We start from the raw sequence: 17,608 nt of genomic DNA, 5'->3' as shown, positions 1-17,608 counted from the left end.
AAATTGAGTATCGTGTGCGGTTATAAAATTCTTTGTAAAAGAAGATTTAACGCCAAAAAAAATTCATTCGAAGTTCATAAAAGTTTATGGGCACTCTTCTCCTTCGTTTTCGACAAATAAGAAATCTGCTGGCGAGTTTAAACGTGGCCGTACCAGCCTTGAAGATGATCCAAGTGAAGGACGTCCAAAAAAGGGTAACAACACCAGAAATCATTGATCAAGTGCACGATATGGTATTGGATGACCAGCGAGTCAAAGTGCGTGAGATTGCTGAGAGTATAGGCATTTCAAAAGAAGTAGGATATATTTTGCATGAGGAATTGCAAATGAAAAAGCTTTGCGCAAGATGGGTGCCGCGCTTGCTCACAGCAGATCAAAAACGCACTCACATGAAATCTCTGAACAGTGCTTGGAGCGTTTTAATAAGAATAAAACTGATTTTGGGAGTCGATTTATTACTATGGATGAGACTTGATTCGCCATTACACACCAGAATCCAAACAGCAGTCAAAATAGTGAACAGAAGCCGGTTGTCCGGCACCAAAGAGGACAAAGTCTGTTCCATCAGCAGGAAAGATCATGGCATCGGTGTTTTTGGATGATAAAGGCATTTTTTTAATTAATTATCTTGAAAAGGGTAGAACAATAACAGAGGTATTATTCCGATATTCTTTTAACCAGACTAAAACGAAAAAAAAAAAAATTTCGTGAGAAAAGACCCAGTTTGAATAAGAAAAAATCATCTTTCATCAGGACAATGCACTTGCCCACAAAGGTGTTTTGGCAATGGGAAAATTAAGAGATGTGCACTATGAATTGTTGGAACATCCACCCTATTTCCCAGATTTGGCTCCCTCTGACTTCTATCTCTTCCCAAAACTAAAAAACTCTTCCTCGTTGGTCAGCGGTTTTCTTCGAATCAAGGTTAGAGGGGTATTTTGCAGATCTTACTGAGAACCACTACAGGGACTGTGTTAATAATGGCGCTGTTAGTATTGCTGGAATGAATGTATTAGTCTTAAGGGATATATATATATATATATATATATATATATATATATATATATATATATATATATATATATATATATATATATATATATATATATATATATATATATATATATATATATATATATATATATATATATATATATATATATATATATATATATATATGTTAAAGATACCAAGCAATTTTAAACCTGGTTTTACTCCATTTCCCAAGTAAGCAAACATACTAAAAGTCAAGTTTGCGCCTGCAATTGATGCAAGTCTAACTGATCCCACAGGTAGTGCAGGATCTTGGTATCTTTAACATATTTATACCCAAGGTAAATAAAAATACTTTCTACATTTATATCTCCTCCAGAGATTTTTGTTTAATAAGGTTAAAACACCTTATGGTAACTTGTTTTGGCGAAATACTTACAAGCTCAGTATTACTAAATCTTGGTATTTCTAGCCTAGCTCCCACTGACGAGACCTCAATAAAGGTCGAAACCGGTCTGGGTTGTGGCCCCTTGCCTTTAATACAAAACATCATACATCCCCTTCTTGGAGATGTGTTTTGGCATTAAGGGTAAATATTAAGATTAGTGATCGGAGCTTGTTCCACCTTTGCCACGAGTTGCCCTGATCCTGCACTACCTGTGGGATCAGTTAGACTTGCATCAATTGCAGGCGCAAACTTGACTTTTAGTCTGTTTGCTTACTTGGGAAATGGAGTAAAACCAGGTTTAAAATTGCTTGGTATCTTTAACATATTTATACCCAAGGTAAATAAAAATACTTTCTACATTTATATCTCCTGCAGAGATTTTTGTTTAATAAGGTTAAAACACCTTATGGTAACTTGTTTTGGCGAAATACTTACAAGCTCAGTATTACTAAATCTTGGTATTTCTAGCCTAGCTCCCACTGACGAGACCTCAATAAAGGTCGAAACCGGTCTGGGTTGTGGCCCCTTGCCTTTAATACAAAACATCATACATCCCCTTCTTGGAGATGTGTTTTGGCATTAAGGGTAAATATTAAGATTAGTGATCGGAGCTTGTTCCACCTTTGCCACGAGTTGCCCTGATCCTGCACTACCTGTGGGATCAGTTAGACTTGCATCAATTGCAGGCGCAAACTTGACTTTTAGTCTGTTTGCTTACTTGGGAAATGGAGTAAAACCAGGTTTAAAATTGCTTGGTATCTTTAACATATTTATACCCAAGGTAAATAAAAATACTTTCTACATATACATATATATACATACATATATATACATATATATATATATATATATATATATATATACATATATATACATACATATATATACATATATATATATATATATATATATATATATATATTTTGTTTATTTTGTTTTTTGTTTTGTGTTATATGTTATATATATATATATATATATATATATATATATATATATATATATATATATATATATATATATATATATATATATATATATACAGGGTGTTCGGGATAAATTTGACAGTTTCGTAAGGAAAAAGAAAATCTTCTTTGTATCTATTAAATTTAATGAATTGAAAACATTACAGGCAGAGTTAATTACAATACTATCAACAAGATTTACTCAAAATAACCACCATTAGCATCGATCACAGCTTCAATTCTGCTTCGGAACCTCGAACAAGCTGATGCTACAGTCTCCCTGGGAAGGGCCGCAAAAACTGTTTTAATTTTATCCATTAACTGGGCTTTTGTATTACTGGAAGTGCGATTGGTGTCTTTTTCAACTGTGCCCCATACAAAATAATCCATGGGGTTAAGGTCTGGGGAGTTTGGAGGCCAAACATTTGGACTGGTGAAGTCGTAGAAATTTTAGACAACCATTTTTGACTTTTCCCAGAGGTGTGGCAAGGGGCCGAATCCTGCTGCCATACATACGGCCTACCATTGGCTACCCTTGTTATCCAGGGCTTGACTACAGTTAGCAACTCCACGAACAAAGCCCGAATTCCAATGCCAGGGTTCTTCAACACCTGTTCCTGCAGATTTGCGAGGAATTCTGCTGTACGAACGCAATCAGATCGTCTGCTAGGGATCTTTCTTCTTGCTACATCCTCGTAGTCACCATTGCAAGTCTCTAGTTCATGCCTGATTGTTTTTGCTGTATTCAGGGAGCATTGGGCAGCAGTCGTAATATCCTTATTTTGATGGCGGGCACGAATCATCATGATACAAGTTATTCTCTTCCATGATTCAGGTGGGTTCCAGCTATCCATCCTTTCTGACATCTTGTATATGAATGAAGAAGGGTCCAAACTTTTAAATGAAGAGAAGTGTGTGTTAATACATGTAACTTACGGAAAAATATAATTAATTATAAATATGTCAAATTTATCCCGAACACCCTGTATATATATATTTTGTTTATTTTGTTTTTTGTTTTGTGTTCTGTTCTTGCTGTCCATATAAGCGTGGGCCGAAATTAAAGATTAATAATAATAATAAAAGATTAATTAAATAATAGACAATTGCGGCACATTTGGATTCACTTCCACCCCCCCAAAGAAAAAGGAAAAAAACACTAGAAAATTTTCCCCAAAATCTTTTCCGATTAATAAAATTCATTTTTTTATTTATTTAGTTAAACAAGTGTCTAAATTTGTGTTCCTAATTGACAGTGATCATCGTGTCTCGTGCAATTGAGAAGTCAGTTCTGCTTTCCGATTGTCCCATTAGTTAACCAGCGTGCCGTCATCAGTTTGTAGTAGGGTAAATGCCTTTCATACCTCTCCTTAAACTCATTCGCTGACTCACAATCACCTCTGGAAACTGATTCTGTCATTCATCACCCCTCAAGAAAATAATCTAGTCTAATTTGCTAACCACACACTATTATACGATTTCCATGGGTGATCCCTTGTTCTTACACTTCCTGCCATGAACCGAAAATTCTTCGGTGCCCTTGGTCTGCCCTTAACCGAATCCACACCAACCATAGCAGATGTGCAGCCCACCTTTACAAATGGGGCATGATTGCCTCTCCCAGGTGCGACTGTGGATCATCCCGCCAGACAATTAATCATATTACAGCAGAATGTGTCCAACGTGCATACAGTGGAAACCTGTCAGACTTCATCCATGCTACACCAAGCGCAGTCGACTGGATAATCAACTCAGACATTCAGTTTAGCCTATTCTTGATTCTTGAGTGTCTCTTTTATGACTGAATTATGTCTTCTTATTGTACATATGTCTATTACTATGTCCATATATATTAAAGATTAATGTAATGTAACTTTTCATGTGTGAGCCATACGCTAAATAAATAAATCTTTCGTGCCAACCCTATAAATCCTCCTTAATAGCTTATATGCTTCAATCATGTCTCCTCTTTTTCACCAATCAGCAAGTTTTTGAAGCCCACATATTGAAGACCTTCAATAAGGAGACATTCCATAGACATGCCACAATCTTTGTCACTTGCCTCTGGATTCCTTCCATCATTTCTTCGTCCCCACAGAATCCAAGTACCCAGATCTGTGCACAGTAATCTAGTCGTGGCCTTATTAAAGCTTATAAAGGGGAACAATAACTTCACTATCCCTACTAGTTAGTGAGTCTTTGATGACCACGTAATTTGATGTGCAGTTTTGGCCACCTTCGCACTGTGCCGTCTAAACTTAAACTCTCTGTTCAAAATCACCGTCGAAGCTCCTTACATCATCGGTTTCTTGCAGTTCAGTTCTATCAATATAGTACACAGTTTGCGATCTCTTCTTTTTTTCTTTTTCAAAAGTGAATCATCTTACACTTGGCCACGTTAAACCCGCAGCCATTTATCTTGCCCCACATTGCCAGTCTAAGTCATCCTGCAGGATCTCTACATCACTGAAGTTACTATTGCTCTTCCCAGTTTTGCATTATCAGCAAACAACTGAATATTTCCCATCAAATCATTTTCTATATCATCCAGTACACATTTAACAACAGTCCTGAATTCTGTCTTTTACCAATTTCTCCGATACCTTAACCCATCACTCCTTATATACCGAATTGGCCTATAATTTGTTAATTCTGTCTTGGAGCTTCCTTTATACAGTGGGACTATTTTGACCTCTTTCCATTGCCACCTTCCCAGTAATGAGGCTTAAAAGCAGCTTGGCCAGAATAGCTGGTAATTCCCTTTACATCCATTACACGGTGACTCGTACAGTGGCGGCTCGTGGCTTGAAATCATTGGGGTGCTGCAACTTTCGAACTATACATACACACTGTAAGTACGTATACGTGTTTGGATAAAATATCAAAATTATCGTAAAAATTTTAAAAAATTAAATATGAAAAAATGTTGTTTATTATCGATAAAATTATACAGTTTAGTAGAATTCGAAATTACCTTAAAAATAAAATCCATTATCATAACTCCAATAATGTTTTAAAATAAAAACTGTAACAAATGTTATGTCTTTAATTGCAATGTCCAAATATTTAAAGAGACGGAGTAAACACGATAAGCACTACAAACACTACTACTGGCGCAAACTGCATATTTAAGCAACAGTGGAACTGCGCGACGGACAGTGACGCATTACGCTAATAGCTCGCATCTCACTATGACGTGCATATGCTTGCTCGCCTAGCAATATAACACTGTGATTAACAGAGTGTTGCTAGCGTCCTTCGCCTTCCTAAGTGCTACAAGATGGATTTTTATTATTTTTTATACAAAATAAGAGAATTGTATAGGATTGTTGATGATAAAATTAAATATTACAAGCAAATATCAATAAATTAATAAATATATTTATATATCGAGAAAAATTGGGGGTGCTGCAGTTCCACAGTGAGTACGCACGAGCCGCCCCTGCTCATGTAATTATCTCTAAGCAGCTATAGAAATTCCATTTCCTTTCCTCGCTGTGACCATTTCTCCTCCCAGTCCATGTCCCCATAGTTGAATACCACATAATAATTAATATACCTTCACACATCACGCTAATTTGCTAATGTGTATGCCATCTATATTCACCCTAATACCCTCTGGATTATATCAACAACCAATTATATATTTCATCCTGTTGGCCACTATCTCACACCAGATAGCGTTATTCTTTATGTTGCTTCCAATGAAAGGTTATTTGCCAACCACAGTATATTTTGTACCGTGGCAGTGGGTGAGTTAGGGTTTTTTTTTTTCTATTCTTATGAATTTTTATCTTTTTTTTTGTATTTTTTAATTTTTTTTTTAATTTTTTATTTTTTGCATAACCCCGAACCACTCGGCCAACCAGGGCGGCCTTTTAGGCCGATTTTAAAATCGTCGTATAAAACAATAGGTTTTATATAGCGATTTATATTTATATCTATATAAACTTAGTAATTTTAAGTTTATATAGAATAAGCTTCGCTAATATTATCAAGATTATATCTGCAATACTATATTTTTAAATCTGGACTAAATAAGTCCTTTTATTTTCATGCAAGTATCGAAAACTATACAATAACACACACACCGTAAAAACAAAGTGCAAAGAACCACCGGCCGAAATTCAACTCGTGACCATTAAGGAAAACATTTGTTGAATTTATCTGCAGGCAACACATGAGAGCACCCATATGCCATTAAAGAAAGAGAGGCAATTGCTTTTGTTGTTTATTTTACCTAACGCCGTTTCCTTTTAGATCAACAGATTGTGACCGCGCGCACAGAAGTACAAACGACCGGAGCGGAAGATGAAAAAACAAGACAAAAAACGAAGACAGAGAAAGTATGAAGAAAAGCCACGCTTTCCTGTTCGTTGATGCACTCTGGATAAATGACACACAACAAAAATAACATTAGGAGATATGCGTTAAGGCACTGCTTAATGCCTCGCGCTAGTCCACTCAAATCCCGGAAACAGAGAACAAAAAATAATATTGATTTTTGCTCATAAAAGAATTTATTTGGTCTTTTATTATTAACAGTCTATGTTGTGATTATTATGATTTACTAAGCAAACCAGGTAGGTAATAACTATCACGACGTTTTATAATCAGGGCTAAAATTTGATAAACCCTTAAACCGAGACCAAGTCGCGCTCAGACTGCTAATGAAATTAGTCTCAGTCCATAATAATTCCCATTCTGCATTCTGCCGGTTTACTTTATTTCTAATATCATCCATTCGTATGCTTTAGTTGCCATAGCGACAGTCACTAGTTCGTCTGTTACTGTTATGAATAATAAACTTATGGTCTTACAGACTGTTATGTTCTAATTACGCATATTTACTACTATCTTCGTGTTGTTTCTGTTTAGCAGAATATCAAAACACAAACGTATGGTGTTTTGTATTGTATGTGTTTATTAATAATCTTGCAAATCAGGTGTTTATTAATATTCTTCCTACAGTTGTACAAAAATAAATAAATAAATATAAAAATAAATAAATATATATATATACTGTATATATATATATAAACTAAATGAAAACTAAATAAATAAATATAAAAATAAATGAATAAATATAAAAATTAAAAAAATAAATAAAATTAAAAAAATTAATAAATATATATATTTATTTATTTATTTTTCGTTTAATTTATATATATATATATATATATATATATATATATATATATATATATATATAAATTAATATTTTATATAAATTTATATAAATTAATATTTTATATAAATTTATATAAATTAATATTTTATATAAATTTATATAAATTAATATTTATATAAATTAATCAAAAAAAATCAGCTAACGCTTTTGATAAATTAATATAAATATAAATTATATATATATATAAATTAAACGAAAAATAAGTAAATAAATATAAAAATAAAAATAAATATAAAAATACATAAAGAAAGAAAAAAGGAAAACCGATTACAACTGGATTAAATATTTCTATTCTGTGCTGTAATTGTAATCTGTTTTTAATTTAACAGAGAAATTTGTAAATCACACTAGAAACCAATAATGTTATCGTTAATGATTATTTTATTCTGTATTGTATTTCTTTGGTCATAAATTTCTTTGGTTGAAATTTCCTTTTCTACAAGATCTTTCTTTCATTTATCAATGATGAAAATACCTCTTCAATTGCTACGGTTCCTGTTTTGCTAGCATGTTTATGATTTCTAGCATTACCGTGTCTCCATCGAGAACAAAATCACTGAGTCAGAATGAGTTCAGCTAGTGTGTTATGATGTAAAGGCATTTGAAATTCATAATAAGCAAATAAGCATTATATTTGGCGTCCTTATTTTATTATTCTTTAAGTTAGCCCATTAGATCAGTATTAGTAGCATCGGAAGCTAGCTAAGGGTTAGCATGAAACTTTTTCAAGTAATTCATTTCCCAAATAAGCAGGGTGGTTTCACATTGGATACGAAACTTCGTCTACCACCTTCACAAATATCCATGGCCACAGTGGGATTCGAACCCACAGCCTGTATGTATACATGAATGATCTGTATTCATAAAACTCAGAAACATGCCGGCCTGGTTGGCCTAGTAGATAGCGTATCCGCTCTCCACCCAAAAGGCTGCGGGTTCGAATCCCGCCATGGGCATGGATGCATGTGATTGTCTGTAGGAAATACTGGAGGTAGATGGCGTTGGTGTAGTTATGGTCAGTTGGTGATTGAATGGTGGAGACGGAGTTGTATACCAGCTACCCTCTCTCGATGAGCCCTTGGACTACCTGGAGGTGTCTAATAATAATATATTTAGGTATAAGATTAACCAAATTTTCATTTAAAAAAAATTGTGTTTACGAAAACAGAGCCTTAAGGATCTGAAGTACCACAAATTATATTATTATAGATTACATATTATTATAATTATTATTATAGAAAGAACTGAAAAAGCCACGTAGAAAGAATGAATGAGGACAAGAGGCCAAATATTGTTTGGAAATATAAACCAAAGGGACACCAATCAAGAGGAAGACCCAGGAAGAGACGGGCAGAAGACTTTTTAAACCCTTGAAAACGTTATAGGCAATCAATTGCCTAATACGGGAAGCCAAGATTATTATTATTATTATTATTATTATTATCAGTGGCGGCTCGTGGCTTGAAATCGTGGGGGATGCTGCAACTAATATACACACTGTAAGTACAGTGTGTACGTGTTTGAATAAAATACCAAAATTATGGTAAAAATTAAAAAAAAAATTAAACATGAAAAAATATAGTTTATTATCGATAAAATTATACGGTTTGGTATAATTCAAAATTACTTAAAAATAAAATCCATTATCATAATCCCAATAATGTTCTAAAATAAAAACTATAACAAATGTTACGTCTTTAATTGTAATGTCCAAATATTTAAAGAGACGGAGTAAACACGATAAGCACTACGAACACTCTACTACTGGCGCAAACTGCATATAAACAACAGTGGAACTACGCGACGGACAGTGCCGCATTACGCTAATACTCGCATCTCACTATGACGTGCATATGCGCGAGCAAGCATATGACGTGCATATGCTTGCTCGCGTAGCAAATACTAGCAATATGACAGTGTAGTAAACATAGTGCTGCTAGTGTCCTTCGTCCTCCTAAGTGCTACAAGATGGATTTTTATTATTTTTTATACAAAATAAGAGAATTGTATAGGATTGTTGATGATAAAAGTAAATATTACAAGCAAATATAAATAAATTAATAAACATATTTATAAATCGAGAAAAATTGGGGTTGCTGCAGTTTAGCTGTGCCTATGCACGAGCCGCTCCTGATGATTACTATAGGAACTCCAAGCCACAACGACTCCATCTCTCGATGAAAATATGTCAGAGGTGTTATTACGTTAATTCAATGGAAAAAAAAAAAAAAGACTCATAAAAGTAGCATTTGCAGAATAAACATTTTCCAGTGGTGGTAGCATTCATTCGTTTTCAAAAATTTTCTTCTTATGGACTTTCTATACATGGTATTTCAGTTAGCTAGCTCATAGCAAAGATGAAGAACTGACTAGTGCACAACTAAATAAAATAAATAAAAAGAATGAAGAGACAAAACAGCGCAGTCTCTCTGTTGTCTGATTCATTTTCTAATAGATTTCTCCATTCATGCTTAATCAAATTTCGAAATATATCTCTTGTTCAAATAGATATTTGAACAAGATGTTTGTTATTATTATGAATATTAATGAACGAATAATATTATTATAAATTACCGGAATTTAACATCAGATAAGGCAATACACTTTCTCTATCTATGACTCTTTAATCTATGGAATGATTATGGGATTACTTTAGCTATAGTGCTTACACGATTAGGAGAAAGAAAAGACAGATAGGTAGATAGTATGAGAGATAGAGAAAAAGGCTTCAGCAGTTTTATATCATCATATAGTCAAAGGTTATTAGTGGTCCTTTTTCACCAATCTTATGCAGATGAACAACCAAAAGACCAATTGAAACTAAACCGCAAAGATTGATACCCAGGTGGGTGGTTAGCCTTATCTGAATTACCGCCTTGAGTCGGTCTTCTCTGCCTGTGATTGGTCTCCAGTCATCCCTGCAAAAGACTAGAAGGCCATATTAAATTAAGAGGATGAAGATTGCATAATGTGGGTGGTCTACACCATCCTGTCAAAAATCTGATATCTCCTAGAATGCTTGTACAAAAATCGTCTGACTGAACAATAAAATTCCACAATACAATGTTAAAAAAAACATCTGGATTGCCCAGAAGATATTTTGAAACAAACATTGCTTCTCCTCAAAAATCCTTAGTCCTTATAGTCCTTATAAGGACTGGCTTAAAGGGGCGAAGCAAAATGCTTTTCATCTTCCCCGTTATCTGTAGAGGACAGTGTATGGATAAGGTGTTATTGAGCTATTAAAGCTCTGATCATGGCAGGAGGGTAACAGCAATAGCCGAGCCTCAGTTAGAACTTCATTTGCTACAGCATTGCCATCCATTACCCTCCAAGGGTATTGGATTGAATCAATCAATCACCGCATCTCCTGCCCGTAAGCAATATTATGTAAGGATATTATTTAAAAAAAAAAAATGTGTGCTTCTAAACTTTATTTATTCTTCACAATTTATTAATTTAAACCATATAACTTAGAAAATTCAAATTACAAAATTCAATTCATTTAGATTTTTTAAAAAATTAAACATTTATTTTGAATAGTTATAACTTCTTTATTTGTTGTTTTTAAGCTACATGTTTTTACTATCTTTCCATAGATTCACCTTATGTTGGATAATTTACCGTATATTACACAGGAAATATGTATTTGCAAACGATGTTAGCAAATACACGTTTTTCCATAAATTTTATTCTGTAAAATTTTTCAAGGATGTATCTTTAATACAGAACTTACTTTAATATTCTATATGCAATATATAAGTTTACCGCTTACTTTGCACGGTATTGCTCTCTTTCTCTCTGTCCCTGAGAAATTGCCTCAAAAATAAGCAAAAGTTACATTTGCGAATTAAAAATTAATTCTGTGTCTGTTGTTACATTTTAATCATTCAGGTGGCAAAATGCTTTCAACATTAAAATAATGTTTATAAATTCTCAGCTTGCTTTTTATTTTGTGATAAAAGAACAAATTATAGTTATAATATAATGTTAGAAATGCTTCAGCTCGCGCTAAAAAATCGCGAGTACTGCAGCAGACGATTTGTGGAATTGCCTAATTAGAAGAAGGGGAAATTATAAAGTCTTCTACAGGCGGTAATGTTTGTTCAAATATGCAGGATTTTTTAAGTGATAGAGGTAACAGAATCAAGATATCGCTGGGGATTTCATTTACTTTACGGCATTTCCAGGAAAAATCTAAAAACGGTTTATTGTCGAAGCGACGCCTGGCCTCTTCTGATACTTTGACCTTTACGTTCTCTCTTAGATTGGAATTCTTTTCCGCGCAAGCAGTGGCGCCTTGGCGAAGCAAAAGACCAGTAAACAGTACAAGAGTTACGTGGATTATAAGAGTAATTAGGATTGCCAACTTTTGCTGACAGAAAAAGAACATCGCCAATATATTCTCAGCAGTCGCGTTATTAGCGATTCCTGTGACTCGCTGAATACAAAGGACCGTGGTATAAACATTGAATAATAGTTGACAAGATGTTTTTCAAATGAAGAATGGATAGAAACAGTTTGCTGGTCTGGGTAGTAGAGTGGATAGCCACTCCGCTTTGTAATGAACAGGTTGTGAACACGTCGGTGTTAGCGAAAACTTTTCGATGGCGGATGAAAATTAAAAAAAAAAAAAAAAGAATTTTTAACGTGGTATGATTGTGGGCGCCAAAAAAGTAGGTACCAGGAAATAGTAACTTTGGCGAATGTTCCAGAACGATGAATGAACCAAAAATAGTCCCGTCACACCTCATCTCCTGTTTGGCGTTGGCTCAATGGCCTATCATGGCCATTTAGCTTCTTACTAACTAAAGCTGATTATGATAAATAAATAAATAAATGACGCTAATGCCTTTTATTCCCTTATAGAGAGTAGGCGAGGCCATTAAACCCTATCTAGCTTTTGGAGACCGAATGGGCAACTCAATCTCCACCGGTAGTCAATCAGAGATAGCTGGCCTATGACTAAACAAGTGCTGCCATCTCATATGTAACTCTAACCAGATATCCACAGACCACACAGTTACAGCATCAGCCTTATGACATAGCACAAAGCGACAATGGTCAGTTCCGTGGGAATGCCACAAAGTAGGAAGCATTTGCATTGACCAGAATGTTCAGATATCTCTCGGAGTTAATGATTGTAGCACCACAGGCATCCGAGGACAAACCAGGAAAAACAGGACCATACCTTCACACCGCTACCTCCGAATTTCATAGTTGTGGTTATGAACTCTGGTAAGAGATGTTCAATGGACATCTGCAACACCCACACCCCTCCATCTGCTCGACAGAGGGTGTAGTGTGATGTGATTCGTTGCTCTGTAACACAGCTTTCCACGTCCCACTGTACACCCTCTTTGCATCACTGAAGACTACACGCGTTGGTTCGGTTAATATTGGCATATTGCAATCCTTCTGTGGAAACCCATGTTGTTGAGCCTCGATTCTAAATGTTTTTGTGCAGATTTGTGTTCCAGTCGATGTCTGGAACTCCGCATACAGCGTGGCGGTCCAGGAATGTCGGTTTTTACATATTATTGGTCGATTGGTAGAGCCTCTGCTACTAATGGCTGGCAAAAAATTAAGCAAGTTTGAGCGCGGTTAGTAGTTGGAAGGGGTTCAATCGTTCGATGCTGTTGGCACACTATCCCTCGATGAGTCTTTGGACTCCCTGGAGGTGTCACATAATTTTTTTTATTTTTTTTATTTTTTTATTATTTCTCAGATAAATTACATACATTATATGAATACAATTATGCATAACAAATACTTTCTCGTACATAAAGTTTTTTTAAAATAATAATAATAATAACAATAACTGTTTACAACACATATTATTATAATATTCATAATGATGATTATTACAGATGTTTCTTTGCAATTTTACACTCTATATATACAATCACAATGGATATAATCACTCTATATTACATACTTTTGTTACAGTTATTACATACATTACATACATTTGATTACATATGTTACATTACTTACATTTGTTTAAATATAATACATACATTACATACATTGGTTTACATGCGATACGTACGTTACATGCACTTGGTTACATATGATACATCTTGGATGAGAACTAATTTCTCTGCTTTCATCCTCGAAGCTTGTATGTAAGCTTATCTGAGGATAACACCAGTTGGTTATTATTTATTATTTATTTATTTTTTTTGCTGTGTTGGGAAGTTGGGAAGCTGCGAAATCTATGATTGAGGAATTCACGCACGCACGCACGCACGCACGCACGCACGCACGCACACACACACACACACACACACACACACACACACACACACACACACACACACACACACACACACACACACACACACACACACACACACACACACACACACACACACACACACACACACACACACACACACACACACACAATAACTTGGAATGTATTGATGCGTCGCTGAACTGGAAGCCTGAACGAATATATTGTGTTTCAATAAGTTTGTATGGTATTTTGGGTGCGTGTTTCTTGTTCATAGTATGTCCTTAGAGCTCTTTTCAGGCTATTGTAGTTTGTAAGGTTTCTGTATTCAAAAGGTAATTTGTTTATCATGTCTGGGATGTAGAAGTTTTGCGTGGCCTTTCCGTAGTGATTATTGTATTTATATGTGATATAATTAGTAGTCTGATGTCTTGTTATACGGTATGTATTTCTGACTGTCCTGTAGTTGGAATCGGAATAATGTTTTAACAAAGCTGCATAGTGACATAAATGTTTTGCTGTCAGTATTTTGTGTTCTGACATTGCAATGTATATAAGGTCGTGATTTTCTCTTTGTTCCCAAAATATCAGTTTGATCATTTTGTACTGTAGCGACATTAATCTATTTAATTTGTAGGGTGCACAGAAAGAATACGTTGTTATAGCGTATCATAGTATATTTTGGCATAGTGCTTTGTATATTAGTGTTTTTAGGCGTATGGGAACTATGTCTTTTAACCTGTAGAGTTTGCCACTTATTGTTCGGAGTTTGTTGTGTAGATGGTTTATGTGACTATTCCAGTTCATATCTGCATCGAAGTAAATTCCAAGGTATCGTATTGTTTCAAGCTGAGTGATTGTAGTGGTTTTGCTGTTCTGTGTGTATAATAATAATAATAATAAATCAAAAACGGCACAATTTTTCCAACCAGATAATCGTTCAAGAAACTAACTTATAACGTAAGATAAAAACTCTCCGTATTTTATCATCTTCCGAGCCAATTTGCATTTCTATTAGTTTTCAAATAATTTACATTTTTATTTATTCTCACTTTGGTATCAGAACACCTACTTCATATTATAATTGAATTGATGATATATAAAATATATTTGATTTTTCCAATAATTTTTAAAAACACCTTTCAATATCTTTTCAATGTAAGGAAGGAGCTATTTACAATGATTATCTTTTAACATTCACATAAGCGCTACTTGAAACGTTATATTGATCATAACCACTTTCATTGCTTTTTCTAATAACGAATCTCGGAGATAATTCATTAAGCCGATTTCATCTGCTTTTGTGTTTAAAACACCGTTTACTTTATAGACATATTTTTATTATTCATTTCTATTTAATTAACTTCAGACTTATCAAGTATCGATATCGTCTGCAATTCTAATCGAAAAACTCATTACACTCGTCTGCTTGATTTGCGTCAACGTAACAGTATGTTATTATTCATTCGAAAATTTATTTTCTCTATCTCATATTTCATCAAATTGAATTTTTAAATATCCATTACATTTATTAATACTCTTCAGGATTTTTTAAAAATTATTCATTATTATATTCTGTTATTTTCTGCGATCAGTCTTTTGTTTTTCTTTGATACTAATTTATTTTTGCCATTAATTAATTTTCTTTTAAATCACCTGTAAGTTTTATTTCTCTTAAATGTATGAGAATTGCAAATAAAACTGATTTCCAACTCATCTGTAGCCAGATCGATCAGACTAACAGTTGCAATGTTATTTAAACTCATCGTAATGCAAGCAAGCAATCGTTTGTAACCAGACCATTTATTCTGTGAGAATGTACTTCAATTTTCTGAATAATAAATCGCTGTAAGTTCATATTTATTAAGAGTTCATAATTATATTTCCTATCGCTATGTTTAAACGTTATATTTTCTTCAGATTCTTCCTTATTATTAGATTTATTTATTCATTTTAGCGTTAGGGTTAAGCTTGCTAAAAATACTGTATCCTGGAACTACAATTATTTTAAAACAACTATTTTTTTTTTTTTTTTCACTCTTTGATTCTAAGAAAGTTTTAACTTCTGACAATAAAACAATTAATCTTTAAAGTACTTTCCACGACTTAAGTATGTTTCTGCAGTCTTACAACAGACTTAAAAAAAATCGATGTTCTAGAGTTCGTGCTAAAATGTAATTTACTATTTTTATAACACCATCCATTATGCGTAAACATCAAAGCAATTTAAAGCGCAGTCTGCTGGTGAATTACGCAAAGACAGCCTGTGAAATTAGTTTTTCTTCATGTCTAGTAGAGTGTTTTTTAACTTTTTTTTTTTTTTACACAATCGGCCTCGATTTCACAGAATTTGAATTTCAAACTACACAACTCATCTTACACTTCGGATAGTTTAAGTTGTAAAATACTAAAATAAATAAATAAATAAATAAATAAAACGAAATTGAATAAAAACATGAAATATAAAAAAAAATATTCATGGTGTTAAATAAACCAATGTAAAAAAATGTACAATTTATGCTTGAGAATAATAATAAGAAGAAGAAAAGAAGAATGATAGAAATAATTGATAACAATTCATTATAACGTGGAACTTAATTTATCGGCGTGCTTTGCTACAAGTATGCCAAAATATAATCTTTTCTAGGTTTGTCCACTAGCCAGGGCCATTGATCCAAGCAACTTGACAATGCCAAATTTGGAAAGTGACAAAATTGTATCTCAACCAAAGAAACTTTTTATTAACCTATTTTCGTGAATGTGGGTGAAGCAAAATAGGCCCTTTAATAGGCCCTTTTGATAGGTTTTAATAGGTCCTTACACATCTGTAACCTTCCAAGGACCTTTGGATTTTCTAACTGTTATTTCAGGACAAGACTATTAGCCTTGTGCTTATGTTATATTTTGTATGTAGAGTGCGTGTGTTCTCCTGGCCAGTTTGCCTGTTTTGCAAGACCAACCCAAGTTTCCGGGAGAAAAAAAAAAAAAAAAAAACCATGCTACCATATGAGACCGGATAACTCATCTTAAGTTAAAAATAGCGTCATAGACTGGATTGGAACCCCATTGTCGAAATCGACTTAGCATTCAGCACCTCAAAATACATCTTAATCAATTAAATTAATTTCAGTTACAATTTTCAAAAAAAAAAAAAAAAAAGATTTAATATGGTGACTAATGTGAGTTAAATGTATATTTCTCTTGTGAATTATACTGTCTACTAATAAATGATACTCAAGATATCAGCAAGGCAGACGGCCTGTTCATATGCAGATTATTTGAATCTTGAGGGATTTCTCTGTGGAGAAATCCCTCAAGATTCAAGATTACATCCATTGCATCGATTAAGATGCAAAACTCAACTTTTTTTTTTATATATATATAATACTTTGGTATTATTTTCGCTTTTTTTACAGCAGACAATTTATGTATAGCAATTTTAATACGTCCTTTCAAAGGGTCTATGCAGCTCTGTAGAAACGGCGTCTACATCCATAGCGGTTGATTGACAAAAGAAAGTCACCTTTATAAATTCGGTTTCTAGTCACCGAATAGAGGAAATTTTGTAGACCGTTTTTCAGCCGATTTTCGATTTAGTTGATCGTTGGCATACAGGTTTTTGGGTTTTGGCAAGCAGGGTTTAAAATTCGCAATACTCTCCAATCCCAAGGCTATCAATGACATCATTTATAACCTTGGGATTGGAGAGTAACATTTCGTGGGTAGTAAAAAATTAAGGAGCCCTGATACATTTTATTAAAAATCCCAATACCATT

Source organism: Typopeltis vanoorti, chromosome 9, assembly GCF_054136105.1.
Source record: "Typopeltis vanoorti isolate ZY-2024b chromosome 9, IOZ_Tvanoo_1.0, whole genome shotgun sequence".
NCBI lineage: Eukaryota > Metazoa > Arthropoda > Arachnida > Uropygi > Thelyphonidae > Typopeltis > Typopeltis vanoorti.
The sequence above is the reverse complement of the archived record's forward strand: the minus strand, read 5'-3'. Positions refer to the sequence as shown.